Source organism: Nuphar pumila, chromosome 11, assembly GCF_984573655.1.
Source record: "Nuphar pumila chromosome 11, dmNupPumi1.hap1.1, whole genome shotgun sequence".
In the NCBI taxonomy this organism is placed as follows: Eukaryota; Viridiplantae; Streptophyta; class Magnoliopsida; order Nymphaeales; family Nymphaeaceae; genus Nuphar; species Nuphar pumila.
Genome location: NC_143259.1, coordinates 102,975,196 through 102,998,287, shown reverse-complemented (window position 1 = coordinate 102,998,287; position 23,092 = coordinate 102,975,196).

The following is a 23,092-nucleotide window of genomic DNA, read 5'->3' as shown; positions in this document are numbered from 1 at the left end:
ATATCCTACCTCCATCATCCAACTGAGTACCCGCAGAGCATGCCACATCAGTCACTACAATAGATGTAACGCCCCAAAAATCCAGAACTTGTAACTTTTTAGAAAAGTTTAGAAAGCTTTGAAATCATACAATAATCAGAGTTTAAATAATACTTCAGCGGAAAATGATATTTTTAAAACCACAAGTCAATGGATCTTGAGCACATTACAGCGTAAACTTTCCTTTTTGTCAAATCCCGCACAACCATTGAAATCAAATGGTTTAGAAACAAAGTTTCAATAATTGAGAATTCATTTGTTGAAACCAAGGAGAAGCTTACTAAAACAGTTTTATTAACTCACGGTTTAATAAAAGAGAAATTTTGAAACACACTTTATACCAAATTTACCAACATGTCCTCAGGAGCGAAACGTCAGGGAAAGAGCCCTATCTTGATCTCATCACGTCATCGTGTCATCGCAGACTGTATTACCTATCCAAAACCTGTCCATAAAATGGGTCAGTTTCACTAAAAACTGGTAGGTGCACAGACATGACAAAATTGAACATGATTAAATAGAATAATTTAATATGTCAAGTAGACAGACAATTATATAGCAATTTAATTTCAGCAGAGTCATAGAGCAAACTATCATGAGCATAATGCTAAAATTATTACTAGCATTTTACTAGCACAAGTAAGCTAACTATTACAAGCAAAACACTGCGCAAGAAAGTTAACTAGCACAATACAATGCTTCATCAACCACACACACAATTCCATAAGTATTGAACCTGTTGTACCCTATAACTTTCATACGTGCATAACTGAACACATTGTGTGATCGGATTTAAATTATGTTTCGATATTAACTGGCCAAGTGGGTACGCACAAGGCACGACTCTAGAAACAGCCTAAACTAATCCGGGGTTTTATTATGCTATGTATTTTATGATAACCCGGATAGCTGACTGAGTCCGCACTCAAGGGGACGGTCGGTGACCAAGAGAGAAATCCCCGAAGCAGCATAAACAATGGATGCATCCTAAACATGGAGAGCTACCACCTAGGATAATTATGGTAGTCTCATTCCCCTAACTCCGATGACTGGGGAAGCCGAGACTTTTGCTCGTAACTGCCATTAATGGCCTGTCCATCGAAGTTTTGTACCTTTCTGTCCTCTCTCCTGACAGGAGTCAGCGATTCGAATGAGTACGTCAGGGGTAGTTAACTGAAGACCCATTCTACATACTCTGGTCTTTCGACTCACTCGAGTATCTTGCCGGTGAAGGCGAAAACATCATTTATTTAGGTGATCACAACATTTTGTTATTTGCACTCATCGAGGTTGCCACAACCTACTTATCGAATCATCGCAACGTAAGAAGACGTACTTGTCAAAAAGTACGGTCGTACATGTCATAAGTATGACTACGATGAAAGGGATGTGGGATATCGTTCCACAAAAGAAGCCCCAACAGATATTGTCTGCAAAAGAATTAATACAACACAGCCTGGCAAGATAAGTTTTGAATTCACTTTAACAACATTTTTCATATTTCATGATGCAAGGTCATCTCGGAGCTCTCGTCCGATCAACAAAGTACTTAACATGTTGTGCATGTCTAAAAGTACGCTATACTGAACCAGGGAGGTCTGTGGGCTTCTCAAAAGGAATACCCAACACACAACTTCATAACAATTCAAAAAAATATATAGGAGTGCTCATTTGGCACGCTTTATCCTTAAAAGCCATAATGCCACATTAAGTCATTCACACAAGACACAACACTATCAATCTTACATCAAAAATTTATCTTAGTATCGACATGTGACACTAGATTGATACATAAAGAATGAGTCCTTCAACAGAACCCCACTCATTCATATGATCATGCCCCTGATCGGGGTTATTAAAAAATGAGCCGGAACTTGAATCAAGGTTATAAAACATTTCTCCCAAGTGTGTGGACTTGGGAGGGGCCAAATGCGACTTCGTAATCCTGCAAGACCTAAAACTTAACTTTGCAAAAGCTGTGCAATTTGAAGAGCACTGGGTTGACAGAAGGAAACTCTCTTTTAAAGAACTACAATACACAAACACAACTTCTAGTGTTTTGAAAACAAGTGATATCAGGATAGGCACAAGACTACGTTTATGTAAGTACATATTTACCATAAATATGAGCATATGCAGGTTATAACCTGACAACAATCAACTCTCGACTTGCAATGCCGCACATCGAGCGAAACGCACATAAGTAACACATGAGGTACCAAAACCATACCTTGACCAGTTAGATAGGCAAACACATAAGGTCATAAGTAATACACGAGGCACGAAGTCGTACCTCACTCAAAGGAAACGTGCAGTAAAAAATGTATGCAAGCAAACAAGGGCATATGTATTTCAAGAAATACGAAACCATACCTCAACTCATAAGCAACTATGCAAAATAATGATCGAAGAATGAAATTGTACATCGACCCATAGGAACGTACAGGCAAGTATATATGCAAGCAATTAAGGGCATGAGTATTGCAAAAAGTACGAAACCACCTTCAACCACATAAGCAAATACGCAAATTAATACTCGAAGAGTACAACCGTACCCGAACTCATAATTATACAGACAAGAAAATATGCAATGCAGAAGCAATATAAATTTAAGTATATCCAGCATGGACATCTTAATTATTTTTACTTAATTAGGTTCATCAATTGCCCTTTGTGCGACTTTACCCTACCTTGGGATGTCGTGCAGCTGCGTACGCCTACGCGTGAGGATAATACGAGGGTTGAGCAGTGGAGCACGATCGGGACCTGTTGCGTAAATATGCAAGATTGTTAAATATTCAATTATGTTAATATAATTAATGGTGCAACGGGGCAAGGGTAGAATTAGGCGAAGGCGGCACCGACTACAATGGGGCGACAGGGAATGAGCCACTGTAAAAAACAGCAAGGTGGCAGGGGGTCAGCCCCTGCCGACAGCAACGAGGCGACAGAGGGCCTACCCTTGCCGACAGCAGCGAAGCGGCAGGGGCTGAGCCCTTGCCGACAGCAGTGAGACGGCAGGGGGGCCAGCCCCTGCCGACAACACGAGACGATAGGGGACCAGCCCCTGCCGGCAGCATCGATGCGGCAGGGGAGGCAGCCCCTGTCGACAGCCACGAGACGGCAGGGCTAGCCCCTGCCGACAGTAACAAGGAGGCAGGGGCCAACCCCTGCCGACAGAGAGAGGGAGAGAGCTCGGGATGGGGGGTGATAGGGGGACAAGCCCCTGCATGCAGAGAATCAAGGGGCAGCAGGGGGGTTATCCCCTACCCTCCTAGAAGCCAAGAGGCGGCAGGGGGGGTGAGTCCCTGCCAGCCCAACAAAACAAAGGGCGACAGGGGCATTGCCTCTGCCAATCGAGATAGGAAGGCGGCAGGGGTACTACCTCTGCGCGCCAAAACCCCAGAGGCAGCAGGGCAAGCCCCTGCCTGCCGGGAAACATGAAGCGGCAGGGGCATTGCCCCTGCCTACAGGTGATCTAGGGGTGGCAGGGGGACTGACCCCTCCCAGAAAAAGAGAGACCGGGGCGGGGGTGACAGGGAGGGCAACCGACATCCCGTCGGTTTCCTTATCACCCATAGGGGTGAGGGGGTGTCGCAGGGGCCATTGGTCCCCTGCCGGCACTCCGGCGCACCCCTAGAGGGAAGAGGGGACGACAGGGGCCCATAGGCCACCTGTCGGGCCCCCGATGGGCACAGGGAAAGTGGGAGGCCGCGGCAGAGGCTGTGAGCCGCCTGTCGGCCTCCCGGCGAGGTGACAGAGAGGGGGGTGAGGAAGGGAAGAGGGAGGAGGAGACTGAGATAGAGGGCGTACCTGGAAGGGGAGGAGGCGAGGTGGCTGGCGACTCTGGAGGCGTCGATCGAGGGCGGCGTGCTGGGGACGAAAGGCTGTGTGCCCTCCCCCGCCCCCTGCAGGGCTTTTAAAAGCCTCAGGGGGGGCGATGAATGGGGAAACTCCGATGGGTTTCCCCTAATCTCTCCGAAATCGAAGGTGGAAGGGGGGCGGCACTCGGGAAGAGGATTTGAAATCCTCTTCCTAAGTCGGGTTATTAAAACCCTAATGAAGAGGGGCCCGGGTCGGGTCTGGACCCGACCCGACCCGACCCGGGTCCATTTTTTTTTTTTTAGCGGGTTTTATATACTACCCCTCTTAAAAGAATTTCGACCGCGAAATATCATTAAAAGATTATCTGCATCAATCTGGTTCTTATTTAATTGTTGTTAATGAGGATACACTATATGTGTGAGTGATCTGAAATACGTATGCTATTAAAGTAATCAGGATAGCACATAATAAATTCCTGAGAAAGATTCAAAGCCAACAATTCGATTAAACAAAATGTGAGTGATTTTGTTACTAATTTATGTCTTCGCAAGAGTTTATACGGAGTCACAAAAAAGGTTTGGCAGAAGACTGTAAGAATGTTTATTCATCACCTTCTACTAGATTCGATACGAATGAAGAGACACAACGAGACATTGCTCTAGTTTGTTTACGTTCCTTGGACAGGGGTTTCTGTACTTCATCATAATGAGGTTGTCGTTCATTACCCTTACTATTTCTAACAGACTCTATGCCCGGAATAGCCTCAACTTATCTCCATAACCCAAGGCCTTATATGGCCAATTGTCCTATCTTCGCTTAAGTTATCATTCGTAGAATGGCCCTAACTTTCATAGAAGACAAAAACATAACCTCGTATCAAGATCTAGAATCAGCAAGGATCCGATTCTACCAGTATATAATCATACTACAACAGAAAGCCAAAACTTAATATTCATAACTGGCTATATCAAATGCTCTCAGAAGAGCATCCTAATACACCATAATTCTCTACGAAATCAAAATCTACAAGTTCCACGCTGGATCACCTGGTCTGGAAAATGTACGACCTCACAAGGAATTACCGCCCTAGATGGTTTTACCTGGTCTTGGACAAATATACTACCTCACAGGAATTCGCCGTCTTTGCGGCTACCTGATCTTGGACAGTGTACTTCCTCACAGAGATTCGCCGCTCTAGTCGGATTACCTGATCTTGATCATACATACCCTCACAGATAATCCTTTGCGGACAAGGTCCTCAACAGGTACTGAAATCAATGATACATGCATCAAACAAACGACCACTCACAGGGTCGATAGCCACCAATAATGGGCAAAAGTATATATATATATATATATATATATATATATATATATATATATATATATATATATATATATATATATATATATCATCAATGAGCATCACATCACTTCATATGGTATTCAATTCATAAAATCACCCATTTCACCAATAAGGTTCCAAGAATCATAGTTCACTATTGAACTTAAACATATATCGCATAGTTTCAAAATTTGAGGTCACATGCATTTCAATCATATCATACAAAAGCATATTATCCTATGCATTATATCATTGCCACCAGGAGCATTGCATTATCCAAAACTAACCTCAAAGCATGAGTTCTATATAATGTGATCATGTATATATCAAGAATCTACTAAACCTCAAGATACGTAACTTCTACGCAGTTCGAGTTATGCACACAGAATTCAAATTCTATATGCATCTAAGACATCCAAATTATGGTACCATCATATGCATATATAATTTTACCTCAAATCACATTCAACTATATTCATCATGAAACACAGGCATGAATCTTCAAGACATTTTAGTCCAATATGATATCCATCAATCATGCTATACAGGTATGATATATTCTTACAAACAATCATAATGCAAACCTCTGCAACACAGCTATGTAGGCGTGATGTATCATAAAAACTAAGTGTTTGTAGTCGTGAGGTGTCATTCCTCTAAATAGTCTAGCTAATGATTTGTAGGCGTATAAGTCAACCACCTAAAAGTTAATCATTTGTAGGCGTAATAAGTTAACTACTCAAAAACTAATCAGTTGTAGGCGTAACATGTCATTTACCTGTATAAGCATCATAATCATAAGGGTCTGGGTTGAACAACTTCATACGTAATTTCATTAATAAACTTTTACCTGACAGGATCCGTACTGGAAAATAAAAAGTCTTACCCAAACTTATTAAAGTGCCTATTTGCTAATTCTCTACCTAACCCGTCATAAAAAAAGTAAACATGGTTCTCTACTTTCATTGCTACTAGTGAGGCAGCTTGGGTTGTTGCTGGCTTTCCTTCGCGGTTCGCTTCTTCAGATCTGCTTCCTTCTTGCGACAAACTCTGGCGAAATGCCCCATCTTTCCGCAATAGAAACAGCCTCTAGTGTCTCGAGGGCATAGCTGTCCTGGATGGCCATAATTACACTTCGAGCATTTACGACTAGACGATCGATGTAGCTTGATTCCTTTGCCTTGCTTTTGTTTCTTAGATGGGGGTCCCTGCATTATATCATTGGCAAGTTGGCATTTGCTAACTTCCTTACTACCAGCTGACTTTTTGTTCTGAATATCTTTAACCTGCTTCCCTTGCTCCAAGCCTTGTGTGGCCAGATGCCACCTATTGTACTTTCGCTTATGGCAGCATTCTTTCCCTGAATGGTCCACCTTACCACAGAAAGAGCAAACAATAGAATTTTGGGAGTACAATAGATTCGGGGGAACTTGATGGTTATCCATCTGTTTATCGCACTGACCCTGAAAGGTGTTCTCGCAAGCCACACTATGACTCAGGTTCTGAACCATAGATTGGAGATGAATAACGGCTTTAGTCAAAACATTTATTGCCTCGCTCATCTCATTATACGACATCTAAATCAAAGCAAAATATTTTAATCAAATTAAGTACAAAACAACAAAATCAACAGTACTTACCGTGCGATGCAGATGTCGGATGGTAAAGAATCACTATTTTCCCTGTCGCTCTGATACCAAGTTGTAACGCCCCAAAAATCCAGGACTTGTAACTTTTTAGAAAAGTTTAGAAAGCTTTAAAATCATATAATAATCAGAGTTTAAATAATACTTCAGCGGAAAATGATATTTTTAAAACCACAAGTCAATGGATCTTGAGCACATTACAGCGTAAACTTTCCTTTTTGTCAAATCCCGCACAACCATTGAAATCAAATGGTTTAGAAACAGAGTTTCAATAATTGAGAATTCATTTGTTGAAACCAAGGAGAAGCTTACTAAAACAGTTTTATTAACTCATGGTTTAATAAAAGAGAAATTTTGAAACACACTCTTGCATATTTATGCAACAGGTCCCGATCGTGCTCCGCTGCTCAACCCTCGTATTATCCTCACGCGTAGGCGTACGCAGCTGCACGACATCCCAAGGTAGGGTAAAGTCGCACAAAGGGCAATTGATGAACCTAATTAAGTTAAAATAATTAAGATGTCCATGCTGGATATACTTAAATTTATATTGCTTCTGCATTGCATATTTTCTTGTCTGCATAATTATGAGTTCGGGTACGGTTGTACTCTTCGAGTATTAATTTGCGTATTTGCTTATGTGGTTGAAGGTGGTTTCGTACTTTTTGCAATACTCATGCCCTTAATTGCTTGCATATATACTTGCCTGTACGTTCCTATGGGTCGATGTACAATTTCATTCTTCGATCATTATTTTGCATAGTTGCTTATGAGTTGAGGTATGGTTTCGTATTTCTTGAAATACATATGCCCTTGTTTGCTTGCATACATTTTTGACTGCACGTTTCCTTTGAGTGAGGTACGACTTCGTGCCTCGTGTATTACTTATGACCTTATGTGTTTGCCTATCTAACTGGTCAAGGTATGGTTTTGGTACCTCATGTGTTACTTATGTGCGTTTCGCTCAATGTGCGGTATTGCAAGTCGAGAGTTGATTGTTGTCAGGTTATAACCTGCATATGCTCATATTTATGGTAAATATGTACTTACATAAACGTAGTCTTGTGCCAATCCTGATATCACTTGTTTTCAAAACACTAGAAGTTGTGTTTGTGTGTTATAGTTCTTTAAAAGAGAGTTTCCTTCTGTCAACCCAGTGCTCTTCAAATTGCACAGCTTTTGCAAAGTTAAGTTTTAGGTCTTGCAGGATTACGAAGTCGCATTTGGCCCCTCCCAAGTCCACACACTTGGGAGAAATGTTTTATAACCTTGATTCAAGTTGCGGCTCATTTTTGAATAACCCCGATCAGGGGCATGAGCATATGAATGAGTGGGGTTCTGTTGAAGGACCCATTCTTTATGTATCAATCTAGTGTCACATGTCGATACTAAGATAAATTTTTGATGTAAGATTGATAGTGTTGTGTCTTGTGTGAATGACTTAATGTGGCATTATGGCTTTTAAGGATAAAACGTGCCAAATGAGCACTCCTATATATTTTTTTTAATTGTTATGAAGTTGTGTGTTGGGTATTCCTTTTGAGAAGCCCACAGACCTCCCTGGTTCAGTATAGCGTACTTTTAGACATGCACAACATGTTAAGTACTTTGTTGATCGGACGAGAGCTCCGAGATGACCTTGCATCATGAAATATGAAAAATGTTGTTGAAGTGAATTCAAAACTTATCTTGTCAGGCTGTGTTGTATTAATTCTTTTGCAGATAATATCTGTTGGGGTTTCTTTTGTGGAACCATATCCCTTTCATCGTAGTCGTACTTATGACATGTACGACCGTATTTTTTGACAAGTACGTCTTCTTACGTTGCGATGATTGAATGAGTAGGTTGTGGCAACCTCGATGAGTGCAAATAACAAAATGTTGTGATCACCTAAATAAGTGATGTTTTCGCCTTCACCGGCAAGATACTCGAGTGAGTCGAAAGACCAGAGTATGTAGAATGGGTCTTCAGTTAACTACCCCTGACGTACTCATTCGAATCGCTGACTCTTGTTAGGAGAGAGGACAGGAAGGTACAAAACTTCGATGGACAGGCCATTAATGGCAGTTACGAGCAAAAGACTCGGCTTCCCCAGTCATCGGAGTTAGGGGAATGAGACTACCATAATTATCCTAGGTGGTAGCTCTCCATGTTTGGGATGCATCCATTGTTTATGCTGCTTCGGGGATTTCTCTCTTGGTCACCGACCGTCCCCTTGAGTGCGGACTCAGTCAGCTATCCGGGTTATCATAAAATACATAGCATAATAAACCCCCGGATCAGTTTAGGCTGTTTCTAGAGTCGTGCCTTGTGCGTACCCGCTTGGCCAGTTAATATCGAAACATAATTTAAATCCGATCACACAATGTGTTCAGTTATGCACGTATGAAAGTTATAGGGTACAACAGGTTCAATACTTATGGAATTGTGTGTGTGGTTGATGAAGCATTGTATTGTGCTAGTTAACTTTCTTGCGCAGTGTTTTGCTTGTAATAGTTAGCTTACTTGTGCTAGTAAAATGCTAGTAATAATTTTAGCATTATGCTCATGATAGTTTGCTCTATGACTCTGCTGAAATTAAATTGCTATATAATTGCCTGTCTACTTGACATATTGAATTATTCTGCTTAATCATGTTCAATTTTGTCATGTCTGTGCACCTACCAGTTTTTAGTGAAACTGACCCATTTTATGGGCAGGTTTTGGATAGGTAATATAGTCTGCGATGGCACGATGACGTGATGAGATCAAGATAGGGCTTTTTCCCTGACGTTTCGCTCCTGAGGACATGTTGGTAAATTTGGTATAAAGTGTGTTTCAAAATTTCTCTTTTATTAAACCGTGAGTTAATAAAACTGTTTTAGTAAGCTTCTCCTTGGTTTCAATAAATGAATTCTCAATTATTGAAACTCTGTTTCTAAACCATTTGATTTCAATGGTTGTGCGGGATTTGACAAAAAGGAAAGTTTACGCTATAATGTGCTCAAAATCCATTGACTTGTGGTTTTAAAAATATCATTTTCGGCTGAAGTATTATTTAAACTCTGATTATTGTATGATTTCAAAGCTTTCTAAACTTTTCTAAAAAGTTACAAGTCCTAGATTTTTGGGGTGTTACAATAGAGGCAAACACAAATGCAGAACTCTGAGAAAGAAGCTGATCATATTCTGCACGACTGAGAGTAATCGTATTGGTTGAAGAAGTAGGCACAAGTTCAGTGATGGAAGAGACAACCAGAGTTGTTGCTTTGGGGAACGATAATGAGCTCTGAGGGCGACTTCTAGGGTTCTTATCCCAACAACGATCCTCAAGGTGCCCTTGCTTGCCACAATATGTACACTGAAGCCTGCTACGACCTCCACTGCCTCTTCCACGACCTCTGCCTCTGGAAGAACTAGGTAAACCATGCCCTCCTCCACCAGTGACAACAAGAGCTGAAGTCTGAGAGTCTCCATGAGGCGGAGGAAGGGTAACAGCAAGACGACTTAACCGGTTGTAGGCATCAGCTAGAGTAGGGATCTCTGAGCTAGTAAGCATTTGCACCTTGGCTACTGAGTAATCTGGAGATAGTCCTGATAGAAAACGAGCCACCATAGTCTACTCCTGATGGGTTTTATGATTAGTGCAGCAGGGAGGACGAACAAAGTTGAGCCTTTTATAGGCTGATTTAACTAATGCATAATATTGGGAAAGATTCTGATCACCCTGCTGCAACTGAAATATCTCTTGCTCAACTTACAAAATTCTACTGACATTTTTGTCTTGAGAGTACGTGTCACGTAATGAATCACACATCTACTTTGTAGTAGAATAGTAAATTAAGCTGTCTGCAATATGTGGCTGAACACTGTTCATAATCCAAGACATAACAATGTCATTATCTTCCTGCCATGCGGCATATTTCCCAGTTTTCTCTGTTGGTTCCTTTTTTAACAAAATATGTTTTCGACGATGTCCTGACACAGACATCATAAAAGTCCTCGACCACCTTTTATAATTATTGTCGTCCAGCTTTACGGACGACCCATAAGAGAAGGGATTAGCAAAAGCTTTGTACTCTGCAGACACTTCAAACCTTTGTTCACCATCACTGGACTTTATTTCAGCCATGGTATTTCACTGCTGACAGTAGCTAGCTAATGAGCCGGATAATAATAATAACCAGAAAGTAATCACGAGCAAACTGATAGTAAAGAAATAGATTTCAGCTGAAATAAAATCCTTGTCTTGCAATTTATATATATCACAGACGCCACCAGCAAGATAATAAATCTGATCACCACTATAAAAATTAATTTTAGATGACAAAAATTGATTTCACATCTGAACTTCAATAAAAATTAATCAGATCTGATTAAATCTGATTCCAACAACAGCAAGCACTACAGATTTAACGCCTACCACATGAACACGACTCTGATACGAGCAAATCTGATTCCAACGACAGCAAGCACTACAGATTTAACACCTACCACATCAACACGACTCTGATACGAGCAACAGTCAGTCAGCCACACCATTCAGATCTGCTCCAACATCAACGCTCCATGCTACACGACATCCAATTACTGCACGATCTTAGATCTGCTCCACCCAATCACAAAATGATTGCTGATCTGATGCAACATGATCATGATGTCAGATCTGCTCCACGCAATCTCCACATGATGGTAGATCTGATGCACCACGATCCATCAATATTACTGAGGCGTCATCAACAAGGAGCAAAAGAGGAACACACGATCTAGGGTGTCTGATCAGATCTGCATATTGTGTAGAACTAGTCAGATCCTAGTTCGTGAGACTGAGGAAAGAACCTAGGGTTCGATCAGAAGGAAGATCGAACAAACTAGATATAGGCTAGGAGGAGAGAAGAAGAAAGAAAAAAACTATGATAAAGAGGGAAGAAAGAAATTCAGCCTAGGCGTTAGATTCTCCCAAGAACGAGAGGCTTTGATACCATGTTGAAACTTGGTTTGAGAAAAGATAGAAAAGTACCTTCACGATTAGCCCTAATCACCCTTAAGTAGTGATTAGGGTCAATAAAGAAAATTACAAAAGAGACCATTAAAAGTTAAAATATAAACAAGACCAACTGATAACTTTTCTGATTTCCAATAAACCCCTCACGATAATAACTCTCAACTGTATATAAGTTATAAAAATAATGCAAAAGGGGTTATATGAAATTTAATCATCTTACCTAGGGTTTACACCAGAGTTACCAGTCAAGGAAGCGGGAGCGGGAAACGATACGAGAAGCGAGAGCGGGAAGCGAGACACTTTCAAAAATTTAGAAAGCGGGAAAGCGTGGGACCACTAAGAAGAAAATTATGAACCATCTCAGAAGCGACCAAGGAAGCGAACCGGAAGCGACCTAGGAAGCGAACCGGAAGCGAGGGGGAAGCAAAAAAAATGAAAAAATGGGGAAGCGAGGGGGAAGCGCGTTTCCCAAAAAAGGGGGATGCTTCCCCACACATTTCGGAAGTGCGACATTTCGTGCTTCCGAAGCGCGCTTCCCCTTTTACCTAGGCGCTTCCGGTAACTCTGGTTTACACTTTCTTCTTCCTCTTTGCTAACTCCATTCCAAAAGGCCCAATAGCAGTTCTATATCTTATGAGTTGGTCTAGTAGTGTGTCTCGATCCTCTTCGCTTTGAACAAGACGATTGACACAATCATATAAATCATTCTTTATCTCCTCATTGGACTCGATATTTTTATACTTATAATATATGGCTGGATTCAAATATAGGTTTGTTGCATGCAAAGGTTTGTGCAATTGATTGGTCCACCTTTTATCAATTATCTCCCAAACCCAGCCGTATATTTGTTTATCATCACACACATTTACCTACTAAGTAAAAGAATTAAAAGTAACCATTATAGAAGCTAAGATAAAATGTAATTTACAATTAGTAGAATACAAAAAAATTAATTTATAATTATACTTTTATTTGTTCCATTCCACGATCCATTTTCTTGTAGATGTAACCCATAGTAGGCTTTTCATCGCTATCAACCAATTGAAGCATGTCAAACAAGGGGGCCATTGTTTTCAGAGCACAACTCACTCTCTTCTAAAATTTTGAACTCAAAATCATGCTTTCACATCTTTTACCAACTGACGTTTTTGAAAAACTATTTTTTCCCCAATCATCTCTAAGAAATATGAACTTTAGGCATTTTTTCCAATTATATATGCTTTCTAGAGTAAAAAAATGGCAAATTTTGTCACTGCAGGCCTATGTAAGTCCTTTTGTGTGTGTGCTCTCATCATACTCAACACTTGAGAATGTTTGTAATGAATACCACCAATTGCCTTGCTTTTCCGGAAATGTTCTTCAACTCTTTCAATTATCCTATATATTCCAACATCATATCTATACAATGTGCAGCACAAAGAGTCCAAACTAAATGCTTTCTCTTATCCATAAATAATTTACCTGCTTTCACATAGTTTGAGGTATTATCAATAACAACTTGAACCATATTCTCCTCCCAAACTTCAACAATATCATTCAACAATGCAAAAAGCAAATTTGCATCTTTTACTTCATTTGATGCATCAACTAATTTCAAAAACATTGTTCCCAAAAGGCAATTAACAAAAAAATTAATGAGTGTACACCCTTTTGTATCGATGTTTGGACCAATGCACTTTGTATTGGTCCAAGAACTCCTTCATTTTCTTCATTTCTTTATTCAAAAGTAGTTCTCGCAACTCGTGATATGATGGAGGCTTCATCCCTGATTCAAATTGGCCTATAGCTTCAATCATACTGTAAAATGAAGGCAACTTCGCTGTATTAAAAGGTATTCCACCGTCATAAAATCACCTATTAATGTACTCGTACACTGTTTCTCTTTTTTCCTTTTTGAAGCAATTTTCAAACATAGTTTGTTGTTTGCTTGCCTTCCTTTCTCTGTTGAATCAATTTGAAAGTATAGATCCATAGCCCTTTTGGTCTAAAGTCGAATGTACTACTCCCCTCCATCTATGAAACTGCATTCACGTCCTTCGCCATAATCGGAAGCTGAGAATAAACTTTCATTTCTTTCGTATATATTAACCGTCTCTCTCTTATTTTTTTCATCTCTATTCTTCTTTGATTCCTCCGTGTACTTAGAAAGTACTTGCTTGATTTCTGCAATTGTTTTATCATAAGCCTTCACTTTTCTTCCAATCCCAAGTAGTTGCCGTTTTATTTTATATATACATCCTTTATAAGTTCAACATTTAAGGTATGTCACAGAATTCAGATCTTGTTTATCCTTAATATAGGCCCACTCCCATGCTGGATCATCTGATTTTCTCTTAAAGTTCTGAATATGTTCCAAATTTGAAAATGTGGACCCACTAGCACTTGCAGATGAAGCCCCCTTCCATTGTTCTAAAAAATGATAAGAATCTAAAAAAAGGCAACATCTAAATTTGCTAAATAAAAAGGCGTAAGCAACAAATAACATATCAGCAAAATATGAATTCATAATAAAAAAACCCTTAAGTTTTTTTTTGTAATTGCAGCACACATTTAATGGCAACTTTAACAGGAGCAAACCCTAGGTTTTTTATTAACTATAAAAAAGTTTAGGTGTGTTTTTAACAATATTGAAAACTTAGATGTGTTTTTTATAATCAACCAAAATTTAGGTGTTTTTTTTTAAAATGTCCCCCAAAAAACATAGTTAAACCTAATTTGAGTTGGGTTCTGGTCATTATTTTATGCCTATCCTGATGTTTGGGTTTGGGCTCAGTCAGATACCAGACATGGATCCGGCCCATTGACTGCCCAAGATGAGATCTGTGAACTTATACCCAAACAAATGTTTATCTGTGCACTTATACTCTAACAAATGTATATCTGTGCCCACACATGCAACATTGGAAATAGCCAGTAACAAAAATTGGAGTGTGGCTGAGATTTGTTCGGATCACAGTAAATCTTTTTAGAAGAATTTCTAACTTGTCCGCACGGGAATTTGTAGGGGATTTTCAAAAAATGATTGGTTTTCTTTCATAGAATCAGTAATTTAGAGAAAAAGTCAAAAGGAAATTTACAAAAGCCAACAAGCGAAAATGTTTGGTTTATAAGAGGAAAAAAAAGAGAAAAACATAACTGCCACAACATAGATGAAAATATTATTCATGGCAGCATTGATCCCAATTTCATGGAGATACTCTTTACACTGGTGTATAAAGCAGAGCTACCGGAAGCTTCTTAGATAGGTGGGAAGCTCGCTTCCTGGAAACTCGCTTCAGAAGCGTGATACTCCTCGCTTCCGAAACTTGATGAGAACCTCGATTCCCCCATGCTTCTCCTATGCTTTCCACACGCCTCATCTATTCTTCTTATATGTTCTCTTACTCAACTTTTCTTGTTTTTTATGTGTTTTCTCTCACTTTTCTCACTCACTTCCATGTGTTTTCTCTAAATTGGTAGTCATCATTTTTAGATTTTGTTATACATTTAATTCTTACACTAAAAAAACATGAAATTTAATATTCATCACTTTTATTTTAGTTTTTATTTGTGTTTCATTTTGATTTTCATTCAATTCATATATTTCTTTTATTTATTCTTCGCTTCCCGCTTCCTATATATTTTAAAATGCATTGCTTCTCGCTTTCGCTTTCTGTATCGTTTCCCGCTTCTGTTTCCTAGTCTGGCAACCTTGGTATAAAGTGATCCTAATAAACCGATAATGTCTATTTAGTACAAATATGACACCCAACAGTTTGCTTCATCACTCTTTTTTTTTATAGGCAAGCCATCACTGAGCATTTGATCTTTCTAGATTTATATTCTGATCAGATATATCACACTCACATCATTGGAATCACACCACGAAGCCTGCCCAAACTGTGAAGTGTGAACTCAAAAGGATAGTTTAAAAATGTTAAACAAAATGTGAAATGTTAAACAAAATGCTACCAAATAATGTCCCAAAATATGATGAAGAAAACTGTGGCACCAACAGCTTGAAACACTGAACACATTATTAGAATACTTTAATTCTTTTTCTTCACTTACCTTTGTTTATAAGGTTCATATGGAGAGTACAACTTTTAAGAGAGAGAGAGAGAGAGAGAGGTAGCGGTACCTATAGAGGGAGGAGAAGGTTGACCTTCTTCGGCTCTGCCCTAGCGAGAGAAAGGAGAGAGAACGGAGCGAGAGAGAGTGGAGCGAAAAAAGGGGAAAAATGACCCTTTTCCCCCTTTTATACATGTTGATAACAATCAACGAAAAAAAAAATACCGACCTAGGCTTATGCCTAGGCACCACCTTTGACAACAAAGCTTACCACTAACTAATGCTAAAATCCATAAGTACCCCTGAAAAAATGAAATGTACACATAAATACAAAGAGGGGGTACCACACTAAATGTAATACACATATGATACATAAGTCTCATATGTGATTTAACATAAGAAGGGAGAATATAGCTGTAAATTCATAAAACGATATTAAAGGCAAAATATCACAATATTTTAAAAATATCATAAATTTATATATGTCATGATATTATCGTGATAATATCGTGATATTATAAGTTGCCTTTTACTTTTTATTATATCTTAACTATGTTTTTCTTCTTTCTTTTGTTTTTTTACTTATTTTTTGTATTATGTGTTGCTTTTCTCACTTATTGCTACTGTTTTTAAAATTTTTTTAAGCACCAAGTTTATATTTATCAACCAAACCTAGAGAAATTGCCTTGCTAAGATATGTCCGAGACCGATATTTGTGACTATGATAATATATATTTTTTATATTTATATAATGCATGTCTACCTATTTTATTGCTTGTTGATCATTGATTTATATTTTATACTACTGTGATATAAAAATTTCTAAAATATTGTTTATTCTGGTTGATGCCATTATTTGGGCTATTTCTTGATTCTTTCTTTCCTGTGTTCACTTATTCTCAACTTTTATGTGTTGCTTACTTTGTTAGCCTTCACATGACAGCTTTCAGATGATGAAGGCGAACCAAATGAGAGCAGCAGCAACAAAACCGGGGAAAATTCAAGTTTATGTGAACATAAAATCCTCACAAGTTTCTCCATTGATTCATGGTGCCAACAGATCATGAATCAACAAAACATCTCTGTGCTTCCTAATCTGTTAAATGGATTCTGGGTTGCATGCCATTATGGAAGTGATAACTCTGATGCTCTATTATACAAGATTCAGACAAGAGCAGCTTTCTGCAAGGTTTTGTTAATTGTGCTTCATGAAGCAGACAGTATATTCCGAAGATTATTGGGAATGTCAAGCTCTGGTTGCAAGGACACTGTACTAAGCTTGCAAAATACTTCAAAATGGGCCTCAGTGAACCCACTGGTTAAGTCTTACATCAAAAGTACAATGTATCTTCTGACTCAGGCTACAGATACACAGATAATTGTCTTCGTCCTTTCTCGGCTCAGAGATTCAGTTATATTTTTAGTTGCATTTCCGGTTTTGCTACAAAGGCTTAGCAAGGTAACTATTGTTGAACAAGCTAGAATCTATTGAGAAGCAAAAGATATGCATATGTATGCGTAAACATGCACGGATGTGCCCCATGCTATCCATGTGCATGCTTGTATTTGTGTGCTGACGTGGTCATGTCTGTGTTTTTCCAAAAAACATGTTTGTTTTTTAGTTTTATGCTTTGTTCATTACATTAGGCCATTTCTACGGCAAAATCGTGAGACTTCTTTTAAATGCAATGAAGTTTCCAGGATCTATATTGCATGATCCTGCTGGTACAACAGAAAGGATATATTTGGTATTTCTTTGGGAGAAAAATTTTCTTTATGAGGAAAGACGTAGGGAACAAGGGGTTTCAGTGCTAAATTTTTTAATGAGCAAATGTGGTTATTTCACAAAATTCATTTATTGCAGATGGAAAACCCTTTTTAGGTGTTTGCATCTATTATTTCATAATAATTCATATTTTGAGAAAGGTTTTTTCCTTGTTTGTCTCAAAGTGCTTGTCCATCACATGGGAAGAGGTGTACTTAATCTGCCCGGAGGTCACATAGATTAGAACCCCTATAGTTAACTTATTATCATTATACATGAGATTGATTTGAACCGTTGCTGTTACACTCGGCTATTGCAAGGGCATTCTTGTGATGAATGTCTAATAACTTATTACTTAATGGATTTTTATTATCTCATATGTGAGGTGATTGCAGATTGCCATCCACCTATGGGCAACTAGAGGAGGGAGAGTCTCTTTGGCAGCATTCTTACTCATCCGAAGCATGGTTCTGCAGTTAAATTCATATTGCTATGATTCCTTCCTAACGAACATGTACAGAACATTTTTGGCACACTCCAAATTTGTTGAACCGGAAAACATAAAACATATCCAGTTTCTTGCTGATTCTGTTGTGGAGTTGTACTCACTAGATATTGCTAAGTCTTACCAGAAGGCATCCATCCTTATACAACACCTTTCCAAGGTTTTGCAGCATGCCCTCAAAACCAAGACAGAGGTCAGTTTTTCAGCTCATGCATATCACAATTTTAAAAGCCAAATTAGTTTGCTAGTTATCGTGTCTAATTGTTCCTGCTTGTCCATCTATGCATAATGTATAATATTGCAGTTATTGAATATATTAAAAAGTCTAAGATTTTAGGTTATTGAATATTGTAATATTATGCAATATTGGATGTTTTGGTACCCTTTTTGGTTATAGTATATCAAAAAGCTTAGCCTTTCAAGAGGAAATATTTATGTAGAACCTATATATATGAAATATGATGTTACAATATAAAGAAAATTCCTCAGATCTAGTAAACCATCTCCCCCCACTCCTTCACTTTCGCTCTCTGTGAAACTTGCTAGGCCCTTGTTTGGTGCCTTCTTTGATAATGGGAAACTCCTAATAATACTTAATATCCAAAAAAAAGAAAAAAAAAATTCTGAAAGAACAAAAGCACAATTTATAATACTTGTACAGTGTAGTCGATTGAACCTCAACCTTGCGAAATTATGAACATTATGTATGTAACAAACAAACCTTCTCATTTCCTTAAGAGTCATTGACACTTCCAATTCTGTAGATTGGACTGCAGAATTTGCAATTTGATCAAGCCACATGATCAAGATATAGCTGGATAGATGTCAGACACATCTAGGGATGTAACTGGGTTGGATGTGGTTTCAATGTAGGTATAATTGCATATAACCGATGTCACATGGACTCGGTTAGGAGGTCGATGCACCCGTGTCGACACGCCCCGACACGGGTGCGGCTTCAGACACGGGGCAGACTCGGTCAACAAGTGTTGGACTCGGTCAATGCATCGGGGCCGAGTCCGTCCACTTTATAGACTCGGTCAACTTTGACCGAGCCTATTGTTGTCCATATTTAAAATTTATTTTGGACTCGGGTCGGGTCCGATCCGGACCCGATCCGAATCCAAAATGTTTATCGGGGTCGGGGCCGAACCCTAAAGAGGCTACGCAAGGGGAGGGGCTTACGACAGACCCCTCCTCGCTGATCTTTCCCTCTTCCCCAGCCGTCCCTCGCTCTTCGTCCCCTTCAGTCTCGCCGGCGACCCAGACCCCGACGATCGTAGCCGCAGCCAGCCATCGGCGACCCCAGCCACCGGTTCTCTCAGGTATGCACTCCTCCCTCTTCCGTTCTTCTTCCCCTTCGTCCGGTAGGGGGCGGATCCCCCTGCCTCGTTCGTGTTTTCCGGCAGAGGATGGAGGCCCCTGCTTGAGTTTATTTTTGAACAGGGGGCTCCCGTGCCTCAGATTTGTTTTTCGACAGGGGGCTGCCCCCTGCGTCAGATCTGTTTTCCGGTAGGAGGCTCCGCCCCCTGCCTTAGATCTATTTTCCGGCAGGGGGCTGCCCCTTGAGTCGGATCTGTTTTCTGTTAGGGGACTTCGCCCCCTGCCTCAGTTTATTTTTTGGCAGGGGGCGGAGCCCCCTACCTCGTTCGTGTTTTCCAACAGGGGGTGGAGGCCCCTGTCTCAGTTTATTTTCCGGCAGGGGCTCCCCTGCCTCAAATCTGTTTTTCGGCAGGGGGCCGCCCCCTGCCTCAGATCTGTTTTCCGGCAGGGGGCTCCCCCCTACCTCAGTCGCAGGTTTTCGGCAGAGGGCGGAGCCCACCTCAGATCTGTTTTCTGATAGGGGGCTCTCCCCCCTGCCTCAACCCCTGCCTTTGTTATTTTCTATCAGGCACACAGTTAGAGGGGTGGAGCTCTTGTTACTATTTTTTTGAAGTGTTTATTAACTTTATTTACATATTTTCTATTCACTTTTCAGATATAATGGCGAGTTCTAGTGGTGTCAATAGAGTTGGTTCAAGTTTAACTCTGAATTAGAAGTTTCTCAACCACTTTGGAGGCTTGTGACAAAAGGGATAAAAAGCTAGTGGTGTAAGATTCACAAAAAATATTAAAAATTTGACCAAATAAAAAAACAAAATAAAGCATCATTTATGTACTATTAATATATAATTAGATATTAAGTGGACAATCTAAACTAAATTATAAAACTAATTCAAAGAAATGACTACAATGCAATAATTTAACTGATCCAACAACAAAGCTAATAACCTATTTTCTTGTAGTGACACATGTTCTCTCAATTGAGCTATTTAAGTCAATCTCTAACCGTGGGGCTCTCTACAATCCTCTCACTGAGCACAAAATGCTCTATCATATGAGCTGCCATAACCATGGTCTTCATTTATAGGTGTTCCATAAGATTAAATTTAATTCACCACTAATTAGAGATAGTGCCCCCATAAATTCCAGTAATCCCCCCTACATAACCAATTTTTGGTTAAATGACAATCATAAAGCTATATAATCATGTTTTATAATAAGACCCTATAGCAACACTTTATCCAAAACCAGGATCCAACATGATGGGTTTGGCCATGTCTATGGATGCAAACCAGTTGTAGTTCTTACCTAAGTATAGACATGAATCAGATCTCCACCATAACATCAGATCTTAGTGGTGTATGTTTGAATAAAGATCAGAATAATTTAGGGTTGAAGATCGGATAGGGTTAAATATACGATATGAGTCAGACATGTTTTCTCCATATATGGATCCTTTAAGTAAGATTCAAATGTACATTCATAATGGGATTCTGATATTTTCAATCAGTTTACTTTTGCATTCGGATCTCAAATTGATCCAATGCAAAATCTGACCAGATTATGTCTTGCATATAAATAACTTCTTTTTGTTCTATGTTTCGGGATCTAGTATCACCACATGTATTTTGGATTTGGATTCAACTTTACCGCATCATATCTGAATTTGAATTTGAATTTGAATCTACTGTTTAAATTTGGATTCAGATTCGGATCCTAAAAGATCTAAGCCCAGTTCTACCCGTTTGCACCAATGTCAGATTCGGCCTGATTCATATGGAATCCGTTCTTAGTCAATTCAATTCAAAGAGGCCGATTTACCTATCATTTCAAACTCTGTTTTAGTATTCTTAATAGATTTTTAACATTTTAAATATTTTAATAACACGTGTCATCCAGTGGTGAAAAGTACGGATTCAATCCGATTTGATTTCATTAAGAGTTTTTTTCTTGAGAAACCGATTCTAACAACACTGGTTCGCACCCTATGAACAACGATCTGTGAAGTGTGATAAAAAGAACCCTAAACCCCAGCATCGCGTTTCCCTACGAATTCCCGCCAAAATCTCTTTCTCTCTCTCTGTCTTTCTGCCGAATGAAGAAGGAAGAGGAGGTTGTCCCCCCACCCAGGTACTCTCTCTCTTCTTTGTCTCTTCTTCTTCTTCCGTTCTCCATCTTTTTCTTCTCTTCGTTCTTATTCTTCTCCTTCCTCTTCTTCTTTGAGTTTTACTTAATTATTTGGTTTTAAACTTTAGTTGTATATTCCTTGATTAATCGAATCTCGTAGTAATTATGTTTATGTATAAAAATTTGTTGCGTAATGTGTTTTTATAAATTAAGCTTTCAAGAGAAGACGTCCTGTCCTAATTTTCATAAAAAACCATGTATGCATGCATCATGCCCATATTGTATCCACGTTTGTGGACATAACCTTAAATAGATAGTTTATTTGTTAGATACTTACAAAGATCAAGGTGCTGCATTAATGTTGTTTTTACATATTATTCTCATATCTTTCGGTATTTATTTGAGTTTTTTTATTTCTCATTGTTATTTCTTTTATTTATTTGTGTTTTTAGATATATTTTTTTTTTAAGTTTTTAAAAATGTGTTTTTAAGGCTTGTGCTTTACTCCTCTCTTCATATTTTAGTGAAACCCTTCTCTACGCCCCATCGCTTTTCACAACATGGTTTACATCATTGTTTCGGTGAAGATGGTATCAATTGATCGATGTTTATATGGTTATTCTGTGGGAAAAGTAATTTTGTTGTGATCATCTTATATAGTGTTCTATGTCTGAATCATTGTTGGTATGGTTATTTAGGAGAGTGCTTATTCTCTTAGTCATTGTTTTAGGATCACTAGTCGAATGGAACGTGTTCAGCTTTCAGGTAGACTAATTTAAAGTTTTTGATGGATAGTGTAAAAGGTGCGCTTTTGCCTTGAGGCGCGTTAATGAAGCGCAAGTGCCTGTGCGGCAATAGGCTCTCGATTTTTGAAAGAAGAGAGAGGCCCGATTGTTTAGGGCTCTCTCGCCTCTGCCGAAAGGAAGAAGAAGAACCCTCTCGTGTTCTTTCAAGAAGAAGAGGAAGAAGGCCCTCTCTCTCTCTGCCGAAAGGAAGGAGGAGGAAGTCGGAGGTCTCTCTCTCGCCTCTGTCGAAAGAAAGAAGAAGAAGGAGGGTCCATTCGGTACGTACCCCTCTCTCTCCTTCGTCTCTTCTTCTTCTTCTTCTTCTTTTCTTCTCCTCCTCCTCCTTCTTATTCTTCCTATGCTGATCTTCTTCTCCTTCCTTCTGCAGATCTTCTTCTCCTTAGGTTAAAAAAACAAGGGAGGCCCGATTGTTTAGGTCTCTCTCTTTTCTTCTTCCGTTCTTCTCCTTCTTCCTCTGCCCAACTTCTTCTTCTTCTGTTTTTCTTCCCCTTCTTATTGTTCTTCTGATATTCTTTTTCTTCTTCCCTCCTACTTCCTTTTCTTCTTCTCCCCCTTCTTTCCTCGTTTTTCTTTTTCCCTTCCTCTGTTCTTCTTGAACAATCGGGCCTGTTAATCAGAAAATTACTTTGTTCTTGTTAATTAATTAATTAATTATATATTGATTTAGTAATTCATT